The sequence below is a fragment of the Schistocerca cancellata genome, chromosome 7, assembly GCF_023864275.1.
Source record: "Schistocerca cancellata isolate TAMUIC-IGC-003103 chromosome 7, iqSchCanc2.1, whole genome shotgun sequence".
Taxonomy (NCBI): domain Eukaryota; kingdom Metazoa; phylum Arthropoda; class Insecta; order Orthoptera; family Acrididae; genus Schistocerca; species Schistocerca cancellata.
Genome location: NC_064632.1, coordinates 38,481,216 through 38,502,072, shown reverse-complemented (window position 1 = coordinate 38,502,072; position 20,857 = coordinate 38,481,216). Strand labels below are relative to the sequence as shown.

Genomic DNA, 20,857 nt, shown 5'->3' with positions numbered 1-20,857 from the left:
GGAAGAACCATCGCAACTCGCTGTGCCAGGCGACATTTCATGTCTCATTCCTTTCGGTCCGACTATCTCACAGTGGCAGTCATGTAGTGGTGGGAGTTTAACTCTTTGACAAATCGCAACGAACAGTATAAAAGTTCACCGAATAACTTTCCCTGCTGCTCGCTGCCCCTTAAACGCAAGCTTACGAACTGTTTGCCGTCTACATCTCTAAGCACGTACCGCAGCTGTTGTTTGCAACCGGCAACACTGCAATCCCCGTCTGTGCCTATGGACTGCGCGAACGTGCGCGGCCCGCCATGGCATGTGTGTCAATTTGTACCTCTCTATCTACGTTATTACGTGATTTATTTAGTTTTCAAATTTATACTGACTTTTTGATCACCCAGTATATAAATGACCTAGTAGATAGTGTCGGAAGTTCCATGCGGCTTTTCGCGGATGATACTGTAGTATACAGAGAAGTTGCAGCATTAGAAAATTGCAGCGAAGTGCAGGAAGATCTGCAGCGGATAGGCACTTTGTGCAGGGAGTGGCAACTGACCCTTAACACAGATGTAATGTATTGCGAATACATAGAAAGAAGGATCCTTTATTGTATGATTATATGATAGCAGAACAAACACTGGTAGCAGGTACTTCTGTAAAATATCTGGAAGTATGCGTACGGAACGATTTGAAGTGGAATTATCATATAAAATTAATTGTTGGTAAAGCTGGTGCAAGGTTGAGATTCATTGGGAGAGTCCTTAGAAAATGTAGTCCATCAGCAAAGGAGGCGGCTCACAAAACACTCGTTCGACCTATATTTGAGTATTGCTCATCAGTGTGGGATCCGTACCAGGTAGGGTTGACAGAGGAGATAGAGAAGGTCCAAAGAAGAGCGGTGCGTTTCGTCACAGGGTTATTTGGTAAGCGTGATAGCGTTACGGAGATGTTTAGCAAACTCAAGTGGCACAGTCTGCAAGAGAGGCGCTCTGCATCGCAGTGTAGCTTGCTGTCCAGGTTTCGAGAGGGTGCGTTTCTGGATGAGGTATCGAATATATTGCTTCCCCCTACTTATTCCTCCAGAGGAGATCACGAATGTAAAATTAGAGAGATTCGAGCGCGTACGGAGGCTTTCCGGCAGTCGTTCTTCCCACGAACCACACGCAGCTGGAACAGGATAGGAAGGTAATGACAGTGGCACGTAAAGTGCCTTCCGCCACACACCGTTGGGTGGCTTTCGGAGTAAACTATCTCATCCCGGTCATCTTCATCAATAAATGGAATTAAAAACTTTTCGAGCATGTCCAAATACACAATAGTGACAGTTTTCTCCAAGAAGGAGGAAGGTATGTACACTTTCAAGTTGCTAAGGGCACAAAACACATTAACTTTGGGGCTGTCACGAATGTTTCAGGGTTGCATGTGGATTTTCGCTGTGCCATATTCTGCAGTTGTGTTGTTTACCATGCCACTGATATGAAATGTTTACTCGTCGCTTAAGATTATTAAGTTCAGGAATGTCTCGGCTTCCTCTATCCCATGCATCACTTCCGCAGAGGGTTCCACTCGAGTAGTCTTACCTGCATCACTATCGTACTGTGCCATTGTGAATCTGTATGGCTTCAAACGTAAACGAATACGCAGTACACGCCGAACAGTCTTTTGTGGAATGCCAGTCTCGCGAGACGCACGTCGCTTAGACTTTTGTGGACTTCGGGCAAAGCTCTCTCTAAAAAAAATGGTTCAAATGGCTCTGAGCACTATGGGACTCAACTGCTGTGGTCATAAGTCCCCTAGAACTTAGAACTACTGAAACCTAACTAACCTAAGAACATCACACACATCCATGCCCGAGGCAGGATTCGAACCTGCGACCGTAGCGGTAGTGCGGTTCCAGACTGTAGCGCCTTTAACCGCTCGGCCACTACGGCTGGCAAAGCTCTCACTAACCTGTGCGACATAATGATAAACACGCTGGCGACGTGGTGATCCTACCATATCGTATTGAACAACATGACTCAACAAAGTTCTGCCATGAGTAAATCATAGGCCTGCTTGGAAGTTCTTTACCGTATTCGGTCGATATTTACGCCGAACAGTTGCTGCACAGTTCGTTTCATGAAACGCACCAGTTGAAACGTCCCCTTTGAATAATTGTACACGACTGTGCTTAAACTGACACACAATATTTTTTTTAGCGCAACGCAATCTAACTTCCATAAATCCCTACAAAGAAATGGCCCTGACTAACATTAACCTTTACCTTTCACAAATCACTTACCTCACCAAAAATCTTCGTTACTCGAACTACTGCAATACAGCGAGCGCCACTACTGCCAGCTAAATAAAAGATTCAAACTACTGAAGGCACTATCTACTGATAGGGATAGTTAGCAAATGAAAGATTTTAATAGAGAACAAACATTGTATTTACCTTAATAGCCATAATATATATATATCAGTTCATAACATCCATTCTTACAAATATCAAAACTCCGCCATCTCTCTCCCCACATCCACCACTGCTGGCGGCTCACCTCCAACTGCGCAACGCTACGCGCTGTTCACATCCAGCTGCCCAACACTACAATGGCAGACAACAATGCAAACTAGCCACAGACTGCACACAGCACAGCCAGTGATTTTCATATAGAGCGCTACGTAACGTTGCCAATAAGAAAACATAAACAGCCTACTTACATAAAGAAAACATAAACAGCCTACTTACACAGTGTAAGCAGCCATTTTTGTTTGCACTGCGCTGGCGCTCCCGGTGGCGGAATGGGCTACTATGTGCATCTACTTGAGGTTGTTTGCTAGAAAATTACACATCTATCGATTCTCTGAGTTATCTCAATAAATTTCTGTCTCATTCCAAAACTGTAAAGTCCTTTATGACTCACCCTCTATACACGTGCTCCGAAAGCTTCCTTATGTTGCATGTCGGAGGACACCTTGCACCGCTACCAGTCATTTCTTCTCCTGTTCCACTCGCAAATAGAGCGAGGGAAAGGAGGGTCAGTATGCTTCCATAAGAGACATAATTTCTCTTATCTTCGTCGTGCTTACGCAAAACGTATGTTGGGGAGAGCAGAATGGTTCCGCAGTCAGCTTCGAATACCTGTTCCCTAAAGTTTCTCTATAGAGAATCGCAGAGAAAACGTCACCCTCCCTCTAGCGATTCCCATTTGAGTCCATGAAACATCTTCCTGACATTCGCGTGTTGACCGAACCTACCAGTAACAAACCTAGCGGCTCTTGTCTGAATTGCGTCGATGTCTTCCTCTAAGTCGACCTAATGTGGATCCCAAATACTCCTGCAGTACTGAAGAGTTTGTCGCATTAGTGTTGTGGTGTTCTGTATGCTGTCTCCCTTACAGAAAACATACACATTCCAAAAATTCTCCCAATAAACCAAAGTCGACCATTCGCTTTCCCTACTACTGCCTTCATCTTCTCGTTCCATTTAACGTCGCACTGCAACTTCACGTCAAGATGCTTAATGTACATGAGTGTGCCAAGTTGGACAGTATCAATGGTGTACTCGAACATCATCAGATTTTTTACTCACTCCTATCTGCATTTGCTTACGCTTTTAGACATTGAAAGCTACCTGCCGTTGATCATAGCAACTAGAAATTTTGTCTAAAATCGTCTTGTAAGCTCCTCTTGTCAGCCGGCCGGAGTGGCCGTGCGGTTCTAGGCGCTACAGTTTGGAACCGAGCGACCGCCACGGTCGTAGGTTCGAATCCTGCCTCCGGCATGGATGTGTGTGATGTACTTAGGTTAGTTAGGTTTAATCAGTTCTAAGTTCTAGGCGACTGCTGACCTCAGAAGTTAAGTCGCATAGTGCTCAGAGCCATTTGAACCATCCTATTGTCACTCAAAGGCGACACCTTCCTTTATTTAAAAGTCATGATCATTGGCTTTCGGTACAAGGGGGGAAGAACTAAAGAAACGACTAAGTGCGAAAACTGATCGCTTTCCACCTTGATAAATTATACCGTGCATGGCAAGATAGAGCTATCCTAAACTGGTCCCGAGGAAGGTGTCGCACACCACGGGCCAAAGGCGACAGGTGTCAGCGGCGGCTATGGAGGTGTGTATGGTCGAATAGCCAGGTAACTGTCGAGCAACTAACCGTCCAGAAGAACCAAGGGGTTACCAATACATCTACATCTACATTTATACTCTACAAGCCACCCAACACCCCCCTGCGGGTCCGGTGATTAGAATAGGCCCGAGGTATTCCTGCCTGTCGTAAGAGGCGACTAAAAGGAGTCCATCCCCCTCACGGGGGTAGTTAGCGCCTGCGTCCGTAGACGGACGGTTCCACGACCTATAATTGTGGTCTTTTTGGTTTTTCACTTCTCGTTTCTTCCTTCCTTTGGTTGGTTCCTTTCTTTGCTCTTCTCCACCTCACTGTCTTCCTTACTCTTTCCCTTGACTTCTTCTCCTTGCCTCCTCATTGCCTTCTTCTCCTTGCCTTCTCATTGCCTTCTTCTCCTTGCCTTCTCATTGCCTTCTTCTCCTTGCCTTCTCATTGCCTTCTTCTCCTTGCCTTCTCATTGCCTTCTTCTCCTTGCCTTCTCATTGCCTTCTTCTCCTTGCCTTCTCTGGTCTCCGCCTCGGCGTTTGAGACAGTCTGTCCTCTTTCTCCCTCTCTCTCTTCTTTTTCCTCTTCTTCCTTCCTCCCTGTGCGTGCCTGAAGGCCGACCCACTCGTTCGCACGCGTAGCCGGTGACGGGGTAACGCGTAATTCCCCGCCCTGGGTAGACATGTAAGGCACGCGCGTACCCCCTGGTAAAGGCCAGGCCCAGGGAGGGGTGATTGCCTGAGCTGATACCTTCTGACCATGCCGATTGGTCCCTCCGTCTGTTTCTCGGGAGGTGTGACCTGAGGTGTAAACATTCACCTAAGGCGGGAGTGCCCTCTGAGAGGGTCCCCACAAGGAAGGAGCGCGCCATCGGAGACGCTGGCAATCATGGGGGATTCCTCCGCAATGGATTTCACTCCATCTCTCTCGACTTCTGCCCAAAAACGGAAACATGACCAGCCAACAGTGACAAAAGTCCTACCGCCTGCCCCACAGTTCCTCGTCGTTTCTCGATCTGAGGACGGAAAGGATTTTTCTTCTGTCAACCCTTTCGTTATTCAGAAGGGCATAGATGCCATAGCCGGATCTGTCAAATCTTGTACCAGGTTGCGTAACGGTACCTTATTACTAGAAACTGAGAGCGCCTTTCAGGCACAAAAACTGCTTCGGGCCACACTCCTGTACACGTTCCCTGTCCGGGTGGAGGCTCACCGAACTTTGAATTCGTCTCGAGGTGTGGTCTATACTAGATCCCTCGACGGATTGACTGACGAGGAGATTCAATCTTTCCTCGCTGAGCAGGGCGTGACGGCTGTCCATAGGGTCATGAAAAAGGTCAACAATGACCTTGTACCGACCCGGACACTTTTCTTGACCTTTGATAGTGTTAAGCTGCCATCGCGCATCAAGGCGGGCTACGAGGTTATTTCTGTTCGCCCCTATGTCCCGACACCTACGCGCTGCTACCAGTGTCAGCGTTTCAATCACACTCGACAGTCTTGTTCCAATGCGGCTAAATGTGTCACTTGTGGCAGGGATGCCCATGAGGGTGACTGTCCACCTCCGTCTCCTTGTTGTGTGAACTGTCAGGGTGACCATGCCGCATCCTCCCGCGACTGTCCTGTCTATAAGGAAGAACGCTGTATCCAAGAAATTCGGGTCAGATAAAAAGTGTCCACCTCGGCTGCTCGCAAGCTATTGGCTAGTAGGAAGCCCACGCTGCTCCCAGCGGGGAAATACAGTACTGTCCTCGCCTCTCCTCGGACTACCAGGGAGGTGGCAACCCAGACATGCGATCTGACCTTCAGCACCACGGTCGTCCGTTCGGCCAGTGCTAAGATCGCGCGGTCGACGTCTCCTCTTCCTCCCATCACCCCACAGACACCAGCCCCTTCATCAGCTTCTGCTAAGACGAAGACCCCGAAGTCAGATGCACGGGCCTTCAAGAAGGAACCGTCCCGTGCAGACTTCCTACGTCCCTCGACCTCCCAGCCTTCGACCGGAACTTCCACCAAACGACCTTCCAAGAAGGCTCATAGGAAGCACAGTTCTCCTTCTCCGCCACGGCGCATTTCTTCTCCTGCGCCACCCAGCAGTTGCTGCCCCAGGCCGTCATCCGTTTCGCCTGGCCGCTCCGCTGGTAGCCGAACGTCAGGCCGTTCACCGGCGGCGGAAACTTCCCCTCCCGGAAATCTTACCGAGATGGCCGATGAACATATAGACACAATGGACGATGACTGTTCCCCTACTGATAGTGGCGGCAGTGCTTGCTCGAAGTCAGGCCCTCAGCGGCCTTCGAGGTGACCCCTTCTTTCATCTTCCTTTTCTTCTTACGATGGCACTTATTCACTGGAATATTCGCAGCATTCGCTCCAACCGAGAGGACTTGAAGTTGCTGCTCCGCTTGCACCGTCCGCTCGTCGTAGCCCTCCAGGAAACGAAGCTACGCCCATGCGATCAAATTGCCTTGGCACACTACACCTCTGTGCGTTTTGACCTACCCACTGTGGTAGGTATCCCGGCTCATGGAGGGGTTATGTTGCTGGTCCGGGATGATATTTACTACGATCCCATCCCGTTGCGCACCGGCCTGCAGGCAGTTGCCATCCGCATTACTCTCCTCACTTTTACATTTTCCATTTGTTCCGTTTACACTCCATCGTCGTCTGCCGTTACCAGGGCAGACATGATGCAACTTATTGCTCAGCTACCTGCACCATTTTTGTTAACTGGAGACTTCAATGCCCACCATCCCCTTTGGGGCTCTCCAGCATCCTGCCCGAGGGGCTCCCTGTTAGCAGACCTTTTCAACCAGCTCAATCCTGCCTGCCTCAATACTGGCGCCCCTACTTTTCTTTCGGACACATCTCACACCTACTCCCATTTAGACCACTCTATATGTACTCCCCAACTTGCACGCCGGTTTGAGTGGTATGCACTTTCTGATACATATTCGAGCGACCACTTCCCGTGTGTTATCCATCTCCTGCAGCATACCCCCTCTCTGTGCTCATCTAGTTGGACCATCTCCAAAGCAGACTGGGGGCTCTTCTCTTCCAGGGCGACCTTCCAGGATCACACCTTCACAAGCTGCGATCGTCAGGTCGCACACCTCACGGAAGTCATTCTCACTGCTGCTGAATATTCCATCCCTCACCCTACTTCTCCACGTCGCGTACCGGTCCCCTGGTGGACCGCAGCATGTAGAGACGCTTTACGTGCTCGTCGACGTGCTTTACGCACCTTTAAACGCCACCCTACAGTGGCGAATTGTATCAATTATAAACGATTACGTGCACAGTGTCGTCGTATTATTAAAGAAAGCAAGAAAGCCAACTGGGCTGCTTTCACAAGCACCTTCAACAGTTTTACTCCTTCTTCTGTTGTCTGGTGTAGCCTGCGCCGGCTATCTGGCACTAAGGTCCACTCACCAGTTTCTGGCTTGAAGGCCGCGAATGACGTCCTTGTGGCCCCTGAGGCTGTCTCCAATGCCTTCGGCTGCTTTTTCGCCGAGGTTTCGAGCTCCGCTCATTACCACCCTTCCTTCCTCCCCCGCAAACAGGCAGAGGAGGCTAGGCCACCTAACTTCCGTTCCTCGAATCGTGAAAGTTATAATGCCCCATTCACCATGCGGGAACTCGAAAACGCACTTGGCCGATCACGGTCCTCCGCTCCAGGGCCTGATTCTATTCATATTCAGATGCTGAAGAACCTTTCTCCTGCGGGTAAAGGTTTTCTTCTTCGTACATACAATCGCATCTGGATTGAGGGACATGTTCCCGCATGCTGGCGCGAGTCTATTGTTGTCCCGATTCCTAAACCGGGGAAGGACAAGCACTTGCCTTCCAGTTATCGACCCATCACGCTTACCAGCTGTGTCTGTAAAGTGATGGAGCGAATGGTTAACTCTCGATTGGTTTGGCTGCTCGAGTCTCGACGCCTACTTACCAATGTACAATGTGGATTTCGTAGGCGCCGTTCTGCTGTTGACCATCTGGTTACCTTGTCGACCTTCATTATGAATAACTTCTTGCGGAAGCGCCCGACCGCGGCTGTGTTCTTTGATTTGGAGAAGGCTTACGACACCTGTTGGAGGGCGGGCATTCTCCGCACCATTCATACATGGGGCCTTCGCGGTCGCCTCCCTCTTTTTATTCGTTCCTTTTTAATGGATCGACAGTTCAGGGTACGTGTGGGTTCTGTCCTGTCGGACACCTTTCGCCAGGAGAATGGGGTGCCACAGGGCTCAGTTTTGAGCGTCGCTCTCTTCGCCATAGCGATCAATCCAATAATGGATTGCCTCCCAGCTGATGTATCAGGCTCCCCTTTCGTGGACGATTTTACCATCTATTGCAGCGCGCAGCGTACGTGTTTCCTGGAGCGCTGTCTTCAGCGTTCTCTTGACCGTCTTTACTCCTGGAGTGTCGCCAATGGCTTCCGTTTTTCTGCCGAGAAGACGGTCTGTATTAACTTCTGGCGCTACAAAGAGTTTCTCCCACCGTCCTTACGACTCGGTCCCGTTGCTCTCCCATTCGTGGAGACAACAAAATTTTTAGGTCTTACATTTGACAGGAAACTTAGTTGGTCTCCACATGTGTCATATTTGGCTGCCCGTTGTACCCGTTCTCTAAATGTCCTCCGTGTTCTCAGTGGTACGTCGTGGGGAGCGGATCGAACCGTCCTACTTCGCCTATATCGGTCGATCGTCCGCTCCAAGCTGGATTATGGGAGCTTCGTATACTCCTCTGCACGGCCATCCGTCTTACGCCGCCTCAACTCCATACAACATCGGGGTTTACGACTTGCGATCGGCGCGTTTTATACTAGTCCCGTCGAGAGTCTTCAAGCTGACGCTGGTGAGTTGCCACTCACCTACCGGCGCGATATACTGCTTTGTCGGTATGCCTGTCGGCTACTGGCAATGCCTAACCACCCGTCTTATCGTTCCTTTTTTGATGACTCTCTCGACCGTCAATACGGGTTGTATGTCTCTGCCCTGCTACCCCCTGGAGTTCGCTTTCGTCGCCTCCTTCAACACCTTAATTTTTCACTCCCTGTAACCTTTCGAGTGGGCGAGAGCCACACGCCACCTTGGCTCCAGGCTCAGGTTCGCGTCCACCTTGACCTCTGCTCGCTCCCGAAGGAGGTTACCCCCGGTTCAGTCTACCACTCCCGTTTTGTCGAACTTCGTTCGAAGTTCATTAATATGACCTTCATTTATACAGATGGCTCTAAGACCAATGACGGGGTCGGGTGTTCTTTTATTGTCGGGGCACAAAGTTTCAAATACCGGCTCCATGGCCATTGTTCGGTCTTCACAGCTGAGCTCTTTGCCCTCTACCAGGCTGTTCTTTACATCTGCCGCCACCGACATTCTGCATATGTCATCTGCTCCGATTCCCTGAGCGCTATCCAGAGCCTCAGTGATCCGTACCCGGTTCACCCTTTCGTGCACCGGATCCAACGCTCTCTTCAGCAGCTGGTGGACGTCGGTTCTCCGGTTAGCTTTATGTGGGTTCCTGGCCATGTCGGTATCCCTGGGAACGAAGCTGCAGATGCCGCGGCCAAGGCTGCGGTCCTCCAGCCTCGGACAGCTTCTTGTTGTGTCCCTTAGTCCGATTTTAGCAGGGTCATTTGTCGGCGCATTTTATCGCTGTGGCATGCCGATTGGGCTGCACTTACAGACAACAAGCTTCGGGCCTTGAAACCTCTTCCCGTGGCTTGGACGTCCTCCTCACGCCCTTTTCGGCGGGAGGAGGTAGTTTTGGCCTGGTTACGAATTGGACACTGCCGGTTCAGCCATCGCCATCTGCTGACGGCTGCGCCGGCACCGTTCTGTCCATGTGGGCAATTGCTGACGGTCCGCCACATTTTAACGTCCTGTCCGGATTTTAACACACTGCGTCTTGATCTTGGCCTGCCATGTACTCTAGAAGCCCTTTTAGCGGATGACCCACGAGCAGCTGCTCGCGTTCTTCATTTTATCAATTTGACAACCCTCTCTAAGGACATTTGATTATGCTGTTTTCCTTTTTTTTAATTCTGTGCCTCAGTCTGTCTTTTATCGTGTTTTCCGTTTCGTTGCTGTTTTAAACCTGTGACTCGCGGTGCATTCCTAACATAGTCTGGGCGCTAATGACCGTTGAAGTTGTGCGCCCTAAAACCACAAAAAAAAGAAAAAAAAGCCACCCAACAGTGTGTGGTGGAGGGCACTTTACGTGCCACTGTCATTACCTCCCTTTCCTGTTCCAGTCGCGTATGGTTCGCGGGAAGAACGACTGTCTGAAAGCCTCCGTGCGTGCTCTAATCTCTCTAATTTTACATTCGTGATCTGCTCGGGAGGTATATGTAGGGGGAAGCAATATATTCGATACCTCATCCAGAAACGCACCCTCTCGAAACCTGGCGAGCAAGCTACACCGCGATGCAGAGCGCCTCTCTTGCAGAGTCTGCCACTTGAATTTGTTAAACATCTCCGTAACGCTATCACGGTTACCAAATAACCCTGTGACGAAACGCGCCGCTCTTCTTTGGATCTTCTCTATCTCCTCCGTCAACCCGATCTGGTACGGATCCCACACTGATGAGCAATACTCAAGTATATGATGATGATGTTTGGTTTGTGGGGCGCTCAACAGCGTGGTTATCAGCGCCCGTACAATTACCCAATTTTTGCTCAGTCCAATTGCGCCACTTTCCTGGATGATAATGAAATGATGAGGACAACACAAACACCCAGTCATCTCGAGGCAGGTGAAAATCCCTGAACCCGCCGGGAATCGAACCCGGGACCCCGTGAATACTCAAGTATAGGTCGAACGAGTGTTTTGTAAGCCACCTCCTTTGTTGATGGATTACATTTTCTAAGGACTCTCCCAAAGAATCTCAACCTGGTACCCGCCTTACCAACAATTAATTTTATATGATCATTCCACTTCAAATCATTCCGCACGCATACTCCCAGATATTTTACAGAAGTAACTGCTACCAGTGTTTGTTCCGCTGTCATATAATCATACAATAAAGGATCCTTGTTTCTATGTATTCGCAATACATTACATTTGTCTATGTAAAGGGTCAGTTGCCACTCCCTGCACCAAGTGCCTATCCGCTGCAGATCTTCCTGCATTTCGCTACAATTTTCTAATGCTGCAACTTCTCTGTATACTACAGCATCATCCGCGAAAAGCCGCATGGCACTTCCGACACTATCTACTAGGTCATTTATATATATTGTGAAAAGCAATGGTCCCATAACACTCCCCTGTGGCACACCAGAGGTTACTTTAGCGTCTGTAGACGTCTCTCCATTGATAACAACATGTTGTGTTCTGTTTGCTAAAAACTCTTCAATCCAGTCACACAGCTGGTCTGATATTCCGTAGGCTCTTACTTTGTTTATCAGGCGACAGTGCGGAACTGTATCGAAGTCAAGAAAAATAGCATCTACCTGGGAGCCTGTATCTAATATTTTCTGGGTCTCATGAACAAATAAAGCGAGTTAGGTCTCACACGATCGCTGTTTCCGGAATCCATGTTGATTCCTACATAGTAGATTCTGGGTTTCCAAAAACGACATGATACTCGAGCAAAAAACATGTTCTAAAATTCAACAACAGATCGATGTCAGAGTATAGGCCCATAGCTTTGCGCATCTGCTCGACGACCCTTCTTGAAAACTGGAACTACCTGTGCTCTTTTCCAATGATTTGGAACCTTCCATTCCTCTAGAGACTTGCGGTACACGGCTGTTAGAAGAGGGGCAAGTTCTTTCGCGTACTCTGTGTAGAATCGAATTGGTATCCCTTCAGGTCCAGCGGACTTTCCTCTGTTGAGTGATTTCAGAAATGTTCGCTCTGATCTGTTAGGTAGTCTGCAATCTGCCTCCTATTACTCTTGCTAAACAGATAAACCTTCCTCCCATTTTTATATTCCTATTTACTACCATATTCAAGGATGCTGCAACGGCCTTATGATCACTGATTCCCTGTTCTGCGCTTACAGAGTCGAAAAGTTCGGGTCTGTTTTTTTTATCAGTAGGTCCAAGATGTTATCTCCACGAGTCGGTTCTCTGTTTAATTGCTCGAGGTAATTTTCGGATAGTGCACTCAGTATAATGTCACTCGATGCTGTGTCCCTACCACCCGTCCTAAACATCTGAATGTCCCAGTCTATATCTGGTAAATTGAAATCTCCACCTAAGACTATAACATGCTGAGAAAATTTATGTGAAATGTATTCCAGATTTTCTCTCAGTTGTTCTGCCACTAATGCTGCTGAGTCGGGAGGTCGGTAAAAGGAGCCAATTATTAACCTAGCTCGGTTGTTGAGTGTAACCTCCACCCATAATAATTCACAGGAACTATCCACTTCTACTTCACTACAGGATAAACTACTACTAACAGCGACGAACACTCCACCACCGGTTGCATGCAATCTATCCTTTCTAAACACCGTCTGTACCTTTGTAAAAATTTCGGCAGAATTTATCTCTGGCTGCAGTCAGCTTTCCGTACCTATAACGATTTCAGCTTCGGTGCTTTCTATCAGCGCTTGAAGTTCCGTTACTTTACCAACGCTGCTTCGACAGTTTAAAATTACAAAACAGATTGCTGCTTGGTCCCCGCATGTCTTGACTTTGCCCCGCACCATTTGAGGCTGTTGCCCTTTCTGTACTTGCCCGAGGCCATCAAACCTAAAAAACCGCCCAGTCCACGCCAAACAACCCCTGCTACCCGTGTAGCCGCCGGCTGTGTGTAGTGGACCCCTGACCTATCCAGCGGAACCCGAAACCCCACCATCCTATGGCGCAAGTCGAGGAATCTGCAGCCCACACCGTCGCAGAACCGTCTCAGCCTCTGATTCAGACCCTCCGCTCGGCTCTGTACGAAAAGTCCGCAATCAGTCCTGTCGATGATGCTGCAGATGATGAGCTCTGCTTTCATCCCGCTAGTGAGACTGGCAGTCTTCAGCAAATCAGATAGCCGCCGGAAACCAGAGAGGATATCCTCCGTTTCATAGCGACACACATCATTGGTGCCGACATGAGCGACCAGCTGCAGACGGGTGCACCCTGTACCCTTCATGGCATCCGGAAGGACCCTTTACACATCCGGAATGACTCCCCCCGGTATGCACACGGAGTGCAAATTGTTTTTTTTTCCCCTGCATCGCTGCGTATGTGAATCCGCAGCAGGCGCCCGGTTCTACCGAAACTCGATGTTTATTGAGTGGCGACCGGCGGCCTTTTCATTGTCAGACGAATCACATTTTATGCTCCAGCGGACAGATGGCCCTTGGCGTGTACGTCGTGAGAAGTCTGAAAGCAAATATCCTGCATGAGTTATGGTCTGCGGAACCCGCCACGGTAGCCGAGCGCGCTAATGCACTGCTTCCTGGACACAGGTAGGCGCGCCGGCCCCTGATCCCTCCCGGCGGATTAACGATGAAGACCGGTGTGCTGGTCAGCCTGGATGTGGTTTTTAGGCGGTTTTCCACATCCCTCTAGGTGAACACCGGGCTGGTTCCCAAGTCCCGCCTCAGTTACATGACTTGCAGACATTTGAAACACATTCTCATTATTTCATGATTTACAATAGACACAGGCAGCTGGGGTACACTAATTCTGTCCTGTGGTGGCCGGGGGGGGGGGGGGGTTATGGCGTGGCGGCAGCAAGGTCATCCGGCCACCCCCTAAGATTAACCATTCCAAATCCATACTTAACCCTGTCGACCCTGTGCACAGGCCTTGGCAGGCCCAACGGTACCGACCGGCCGTCGTGTCATCCTCAGTCTACAGGCGTCAATGGATGTGGATATGGAGGGGCAGGTGGTCAGCACACTGTTCTCCTTGCTGTATGTCTGTTTACGAGACCGGAGCCGCTACTTTTCAGTCCAGTAGCTCCTCAATTTACCTCAAAAAGGCTGAGTGCACCCCGCTAGCCAACAGCGCTCGGCAGACCAGATGGTCACCCATCCAAGTGCTAGTCCAGCCCGACAGCGCCTAACTTCGGTTATCTGATGGGAACTGGTGTTACCACTGCGGCAAGGCCGTTGGTATGCAGGATAAAAGCAAAAGGAAAAGAAGGAGAAGAAGAAGTAGTTATGATCTGGGGAATGTTTGCATGGCATTCCTTGGGTGGTCCCGACATTCTGAAAGGCACAATAGAACAACCAAAGTAATGCATCTATCCTTGGGGACCATTTTCACAGATACATGCCGATTTATTTTCTTCTTCACGATAGCATCGACCAGCATGACAATGCAACGTCTCATAGAGTATGCGCGTGTGTCGAGGATAGCGAGGACGTGTGCACCGTTTTCTCCTGGCCACGAACTCCTTGGATTTAAACCATATTGTGAATCTGTGGGACCACCTTAATCGCGCTGTTCGCATCATGAATCCTCAACTACTAAAACTAGCGTAGCTGACCACGGCAGTCGAGTCAACATGGCACCACATCTCGGCTGGTGCCTTCCAGAACCTGACTGACTCTCTTCCTGTGTGTTTCGCAGCGGTCTGTGCTGCAAAAGGTGATTATTCAGGCTTTACACAGAATTGCCACATTAATGTGACTGAATACTATATCTGCTACAGAAGTGTAGACAGTGGAAAAAAGTTATTGAATGACGTTTCCCATAACTCTAATCTGTAAATGTAAACAACTTCCTGCAGGGTACAGATAATGTATAATTCTAAATCCGTTAAATTGTGTTGTGATTAGATTTGTGTATTATATGCCATCAGAAATCAAATTGTTTTATTTAGATTAGATTCATTTTTCATTCCATCGGCCTAAAAATGTGGTGATCTTTGCAAATGTGGAACATGAGCGAATATATAATACTCGAGTATCAAACATATTTAGAACAGAATGAGATTTTCACTCTGCAGCGGAGTGTGCGCTGATATGAAACTTCCTGGCAGATTAAAACTGTGTGCCCGACCGAGACTCGAACTCGGGACCTTTGCCTTTCGCGGGCAAGTGCTCTACCTTTCGCAGGAGAGCTTCTGTAAAGTTTGGAAGGTAGGAGACGAGGTACTGGCAGAAGTAAAGCTGTGAGTACCGGGCGTGAGTCGTGCTTCGGTAGCTCAGTTGGTAGAGCACTTGCCCGCGAAAGGCAAAGGTCCCGAGTTCGAGTCTCGGTCGGGCACACAGTTTTAATCTGCCAGGAAGTTTCATATTTAGAACATTTAAGTGTAATACTCACTTCTCAGTTTGCACCATAAACTAGTCTTATTACATGTTTTCACACTTTAAAAACTCTCTCTCTGTACATGACACTCTATCAGATAATAGCCTAAATGTAAGCAAAGTGTGCCAGTTTATTTTATATTTGAGTAGTCATTTGTTAAAAGGACAGATGGCACATTTCTTGTGATTTTCACTTTTCAGTGAATATGAGACCCTAAAGATAGGCCTTTCATTCTACGTCAAAAGTACAGTAATATCTTAATTACAAGGAAGTTTAAAATGCTGTATTTTACTCGTATTTTGCTAAAATGGTCAAATGACCTAGATATTTTCCTTTTTAACAAAATACTTCATGTTATATTGTTATTGAGTCCTCTGCGCATTTTGGCACCTGTTAGTGGAAAGCACAACAATACATTAGTTCAATGCTCAACAATGCCCTATAAAATCTGCATTATTGTGTATAAATTTTACTGTTTGAAAGAACATTATTCACCATGGTTTCCTCAGGTGAAGGTGAATGTGTTCTTTGTGCGAAAAGTAAATCACACCCCCACAGCTATAAGAGAAACAAAATAAAGCAAGCATGACAGGGTAGCATCTTATAAGAACTACTCTGCAAAGAATATAGACTCAAAAGTAATTGGTAGAGAGTGCTTGTACTTTCATATTATTTTGTATTTTCGTCCCTCAGGACGTTTGTTAAGACATCAGGGAATTAGATCTACAGTGCTAGAGGGATCTGTAAAGGGCAAACGCTGTAGAGGAAAACAGAGGTTGGAATACACCGAGCAAATAATTGAGGGCGTAGGTTGCAAGTACTACTCTGAGATGAAGAGGTTGGTGCAGGATATGAATTCGCGGTGGGCCACATCAAACCAGTCAGAATACTGATGACATAAAAAATGAAAAAAAAGTTAAATCAGTTCTACAAGAGGACAGTTGTCTCCCTAGAAATGTCATTCTAATAGAGGGATGAGAGAATTAATTTTAGTATAAGTACACTACATGACTTTATTTATTATTCCAACAAGCCTGGCTATAGTTTGGGACTGCCATTCGTACTTTTAATGTCAAACATACTTTTAATGTTGGCCTAAGCCAACATGTTGAACGACCTAGAAACGTATGCTATCCTTTCGGTAAGGAGCCTAAAAAAACCAATAAATGGAGGATTTTCAAAAAACCATTCAGTGAATTTCATCTGAATATTCTGAAGGACGCTTTGGTGGAAGAAAACACTGAATTAGAGAACTATCATCAACTTGTTTCACATTTATTCTTTTTAATTTCTCTTCCGAAAATAATAAAAATTGTGGTCATGTACAAGCATTAAAGATCCAATAAAAAGGTTTTTTTTAAATTTACATGTTTGTTATTTTTGAAAATTTGTTAAAAGAGCCTAAGACCGGAGTTTTCGAAATGTAATAACATCATCATTTTGTTCAATATAAAAGATTTCAAGTCTGCCATACTTACCAAGAGTACGATATTGAAGAGCCTGTGTTAAGAAGAACTGTGCAATGCTCCTGTTGGACATGCATGCATGTCTGAAGGAATAGGCACTGCGGCGACTGCTGTCGTAATAGACAACCATCAGGTGCATAGGGGAATGACAACAATGAAAACGTTTTTCAGACCGGAACTCGAAACCGGATTTCCCGCTTTAAATGAGCGATCGCCTTAAACGTTTCGGCAATCCGTGCACGACTTCCGACCAAACCCAAACTTCCATATGTCGTCACTCCTGCGCCACAATCTGTACTCGTACACACATTATGCAGTCTCCACACAGGCGAGGACGTTTTAATTGTAGGTCGGTGCCTGGTATTTCCGGATGAATTTGATATTGCAGTGGTTGAGTTGCTCATAAGAACAGTGCAAAGTTCTTTCGGAGATGCATGCATGTCCAAATGGACACACCGCAGCTCGTGGTCTAGTGGCTAGCCTTGCAACCTCTGGATCACGGGGTCCCGGGTTCAATTCCCGGCAGGGGTCGGGATTTTCTCCGCCCGGGGACTGCGTGTTTGTTTTGTCCTCCTCATGTCATCATCATTCGGGAAGTGGTGAGACTGGAACTGGAAAGATGGTGATCTTGTACAGGCGCTGATGACCTTGATGTTAAGGAAGAGCGTAGCGTTACAAAGGATTGGAAAAGGGCACAGGTCACCCCGTTTTCAAGAAGGGATGTCGAACAGATGTGCAGAACTATAGACCTATATCTCTAACGTCGATACGTTGTAGAATTTTGAAATACGTATTATGTTAGACTATAATGACTTTACTGGAAACTAGAAATCTACTCTGTAGGGATCAGCATGGGTTTCGAAAAAGACGATTGTGTGAAACCCAGCTCGCGCTATTCGTCCACGAGACTCAGAGGGCCATAGACACGGGTTCACAGGTAGATGCCGTGTTTCTTGACTTCCGCAAGGCGTTCGATACAGTTCCCCACAGTCGTTTAATGAACAAAGTAAGAGCATATGGACTATCAGACCAATTGTGTGATTGGATTGAAGAGTTCCTAGGTAACATAACGCAGCATCTCATTATCAACGGAGAGAAGTCTTCCGAAGTAAGAGTGATTTCAGGTGTGCCGCAGGGGAGTGTCGTAGGACCGTTGCTATTCACAACATACATAAATGACCTTGTGGATGACATCGGAAGTTCACTGAGGCTTTTTGTGGATGATGCTGTGGTATATCGAGAGGTTTTAACAATGGAGAATTGTACTGAAATGCAGGAGGATCTGCAGTGAACTGACGCATGGTGCAGGGAATGGAAATTGAATCTCAATGTAGGCAAGTGTAATGTGCTGAGAATACACAGAATGATAGTCCTCTTATCATTTAGCTACAAAATAGCAGGTCAGCAACTGGAAGCAGTTAATACCATAAATTATCTTGGAGTACGCATTAGGAGTGATTTAAAATGGAATGATCATATAAAGTTGATCGTCGGTAAATCAGATGCCAGACTGAGATTTATTAGAAGAATCCTAAGGAAATGCAATCCGAAAACAAAGGAAGTAGGTTACAGTACACTTGTTCGCCCACTGCTTGAATACTTCTCAGCAGTGTGGGATCCGTACCGGATAGGGTTGATAGAAGAGATAGAGAAGATCCGACTGAGAGCAGCGCGCTTCGTTACAGGATCATTTAGTAATCGTGAAAGCGTTACGGAGATGACGGATAAACTCCAGTGGAAGACTCTGCAAGAGAGACGCTCAGTAGCTCGGTACGGGCTTTTGTTGAAGTTTCGAGAACATCCCTTCACCGAGGAGTCAAGCAGTATATTGCTCCCTCCTACGTATATCTCGCGAAGATACCATGAGGATAAAATCAGAGAGATTAGAGCCGACACAGACGCATACCGACAATCCTTCTTTCCACGAACAATACAAGACTGGAATAGAAGGGAGAACCGTTAGAGGTACTCAAGGAACCCTCCGCCACACACCGTCAGGTGGCTTGCGGTATGGATGTAGATGTAGACCCCACAAACCAACATCATCATCATCATTCTCACCGTCATCGTCATCCAAATGGCCGGCTGTGGTGGCCACGCGGTTAAAGGCGCTACAGTCTGGAACCGCGCGACCGCTACGGTCGCAGGTTCGAATCCTGCCTCGGGCATGGATGTGCGTGATGTCCTTAGGTTAGTTAGGTTTAATTATTTCTAAGTTCTAGGCGACTGATGACCTTAGAAGTTAAGTCGCATAGTGCTCAGAGCCTTCATCCAAATGGATAGGTACTATGGCGACCAGAGCGGTTACGAAATACATGAAATCCGGATTCGAGTCCTAGTCTGGCACTAATTTTCACTGTGGTCATTTCCTTATCGAGCTGACAGATGTTCGCAAATGCACTCATTAAGAGTGGTAGTACTGTGTTCTAGAATGGACAAATCGGAGAAAACTGACGAAATTTAGTAATAAATAATTTTTTTCTCCATGCTCGGAAATTCATTGATGAACAGCTGCCCTTTTAACAAAATGACTATTCATTTATATCTCCATTGCCACCATTTCGATTGAGTCGTGCAGTTGAAATTTCTTGCGACAACACTCCCTTAAGGGGCTCTGGAACGCCCTATACTTGCAATGTTAAAATAACGTTTATAAATTACATCTTTCCTCACAAAGTATTTGAGGTAGGAAGTTGAACTTTTTACAGATTATTTATTGGAATATGGGCTACAACTTAACACAGGGATTTTACAAAATTTTAGTTCATTTATTAAAGATGATTTTTTTTCAATTGTAATGAAAATTCAAAACAATTTTTTGCAATTTTTTATTTCTATATTCAAAAAATACAGTTTTTTGGAAAAAGGCTGTGTTAAATTACGCAGAAGGTAATGTGTAACATTTACTGAAAGTTTGAAACAAATATGTTTCGAAGATCCTTAGAAAACATGTAATTAGTATGAGAAAATAAAAGTTTTGGGAATCGAGCGACAAAGATTCGATTAACTTTTTAGTGCATTCCAGGTCCATAGGATGGATTATCTTCATCCTCTGCAAACTCCTCCTCCAGCTTCCTCTTGTTCCTCCTCCTGTTTACTCTTGCTTGTATTTCTAGACTCTTTACAGCCCTGTCTGCAGCCCGAAGGTGTTCCTTGTCTAAAGCAAGCATCGCTCGTACCATGTTAGAACCTATCTTCATTCCCATATTTCTAAATACCTTGCACCTTACAATGTTGCCATCATTGAAAGTCGCAACAGCATCATACACACCAAAGTAGAGATGGGGGATCCGCTCTTGAACTGATTCATAGAGTTGAATCTTTCAAAGGAGTGAACAATCAGTGATTCAGAAAAAAAGAACGGTAGCTCCAGAGAGAGAGAGAGAGAGAGAGAGAGAGCATATCAGCAGCGCCTCTCTGTGCGTCGTCTGCCGCGTGCAGTGTCTGGCGCAGCTTAACTTCGCATCGCATTCTGTCGGCGATCGTTTCAGTCGCACGTCCTGCCCTCTGGGCAGTTGATGCGAGCAACAGGACAGAGAGCCACCTAGCGGATAACATAGGAACTACTTGCAACAACCTGGTCGCAAGGGAACGGACGATTTGTCTCGGAGTGGATGAGTGGTGGCCGTTCACCGCTCCCCCCACCCTCGGAACTCGCCCGCTCAACGCTCACCCCACCGTTCTCGACTCTAGCCAGAGCGTTGAGCAAAGCAACTCAGGTGTCACTCTGGCCTCTGCGTTCTTAGCTCACGCAGTAATACAGCTCGCGGCTCGACCTGCTCGACTCAGTGCTTCTGCATCGGAGTTCGTCTCTACTGGATATTGTTCTTCGTAGTAATACCGCTATGTATATTACTTTATTATGTTATGTATACATCATTTGTTTTTATTTTATTTTTATTTGTTTAAACTGATCAGATTAGGTTCCTGACGACTCCTCTTACTATAGGATTTTTATTATGGACACTCGAATTTACGCTTTAATTACGAGCGAACCGATAAACGTATCGCAAAATGTGATACACCAATATTTTCCTTGTTTTATTCTGCGTAAGGCTATATGCAGCACTTTCGTTTTACAGTCAAATTAATATTTTTTTTTTCTTATTCTGG

General features: G+C 47.0%; 1 protein-coding gene and 1 pseudogene across 1 annotated transcript in view; both read right to left on the bottom strand.

Moving 5' to 3' along the window:
• The window catches only part of LOC126092634 (gamma-aminobutyric acid type B receptor subunit 2), a gene marked incomplete at its 5' end in the record, with an annotated part of 461,219 nt that overhangs the window by 366,193 nt on the left and 74,169 nt on the right, over positions 1-20,857 (bottom strand). The gene's annotated exons all lie outside the window — the stretch shown is intronic.
• On the bottom strand, positions 14,022-14,139 carry LOC126093844 (5S ribosomal RNA; annotated as a pseudogene).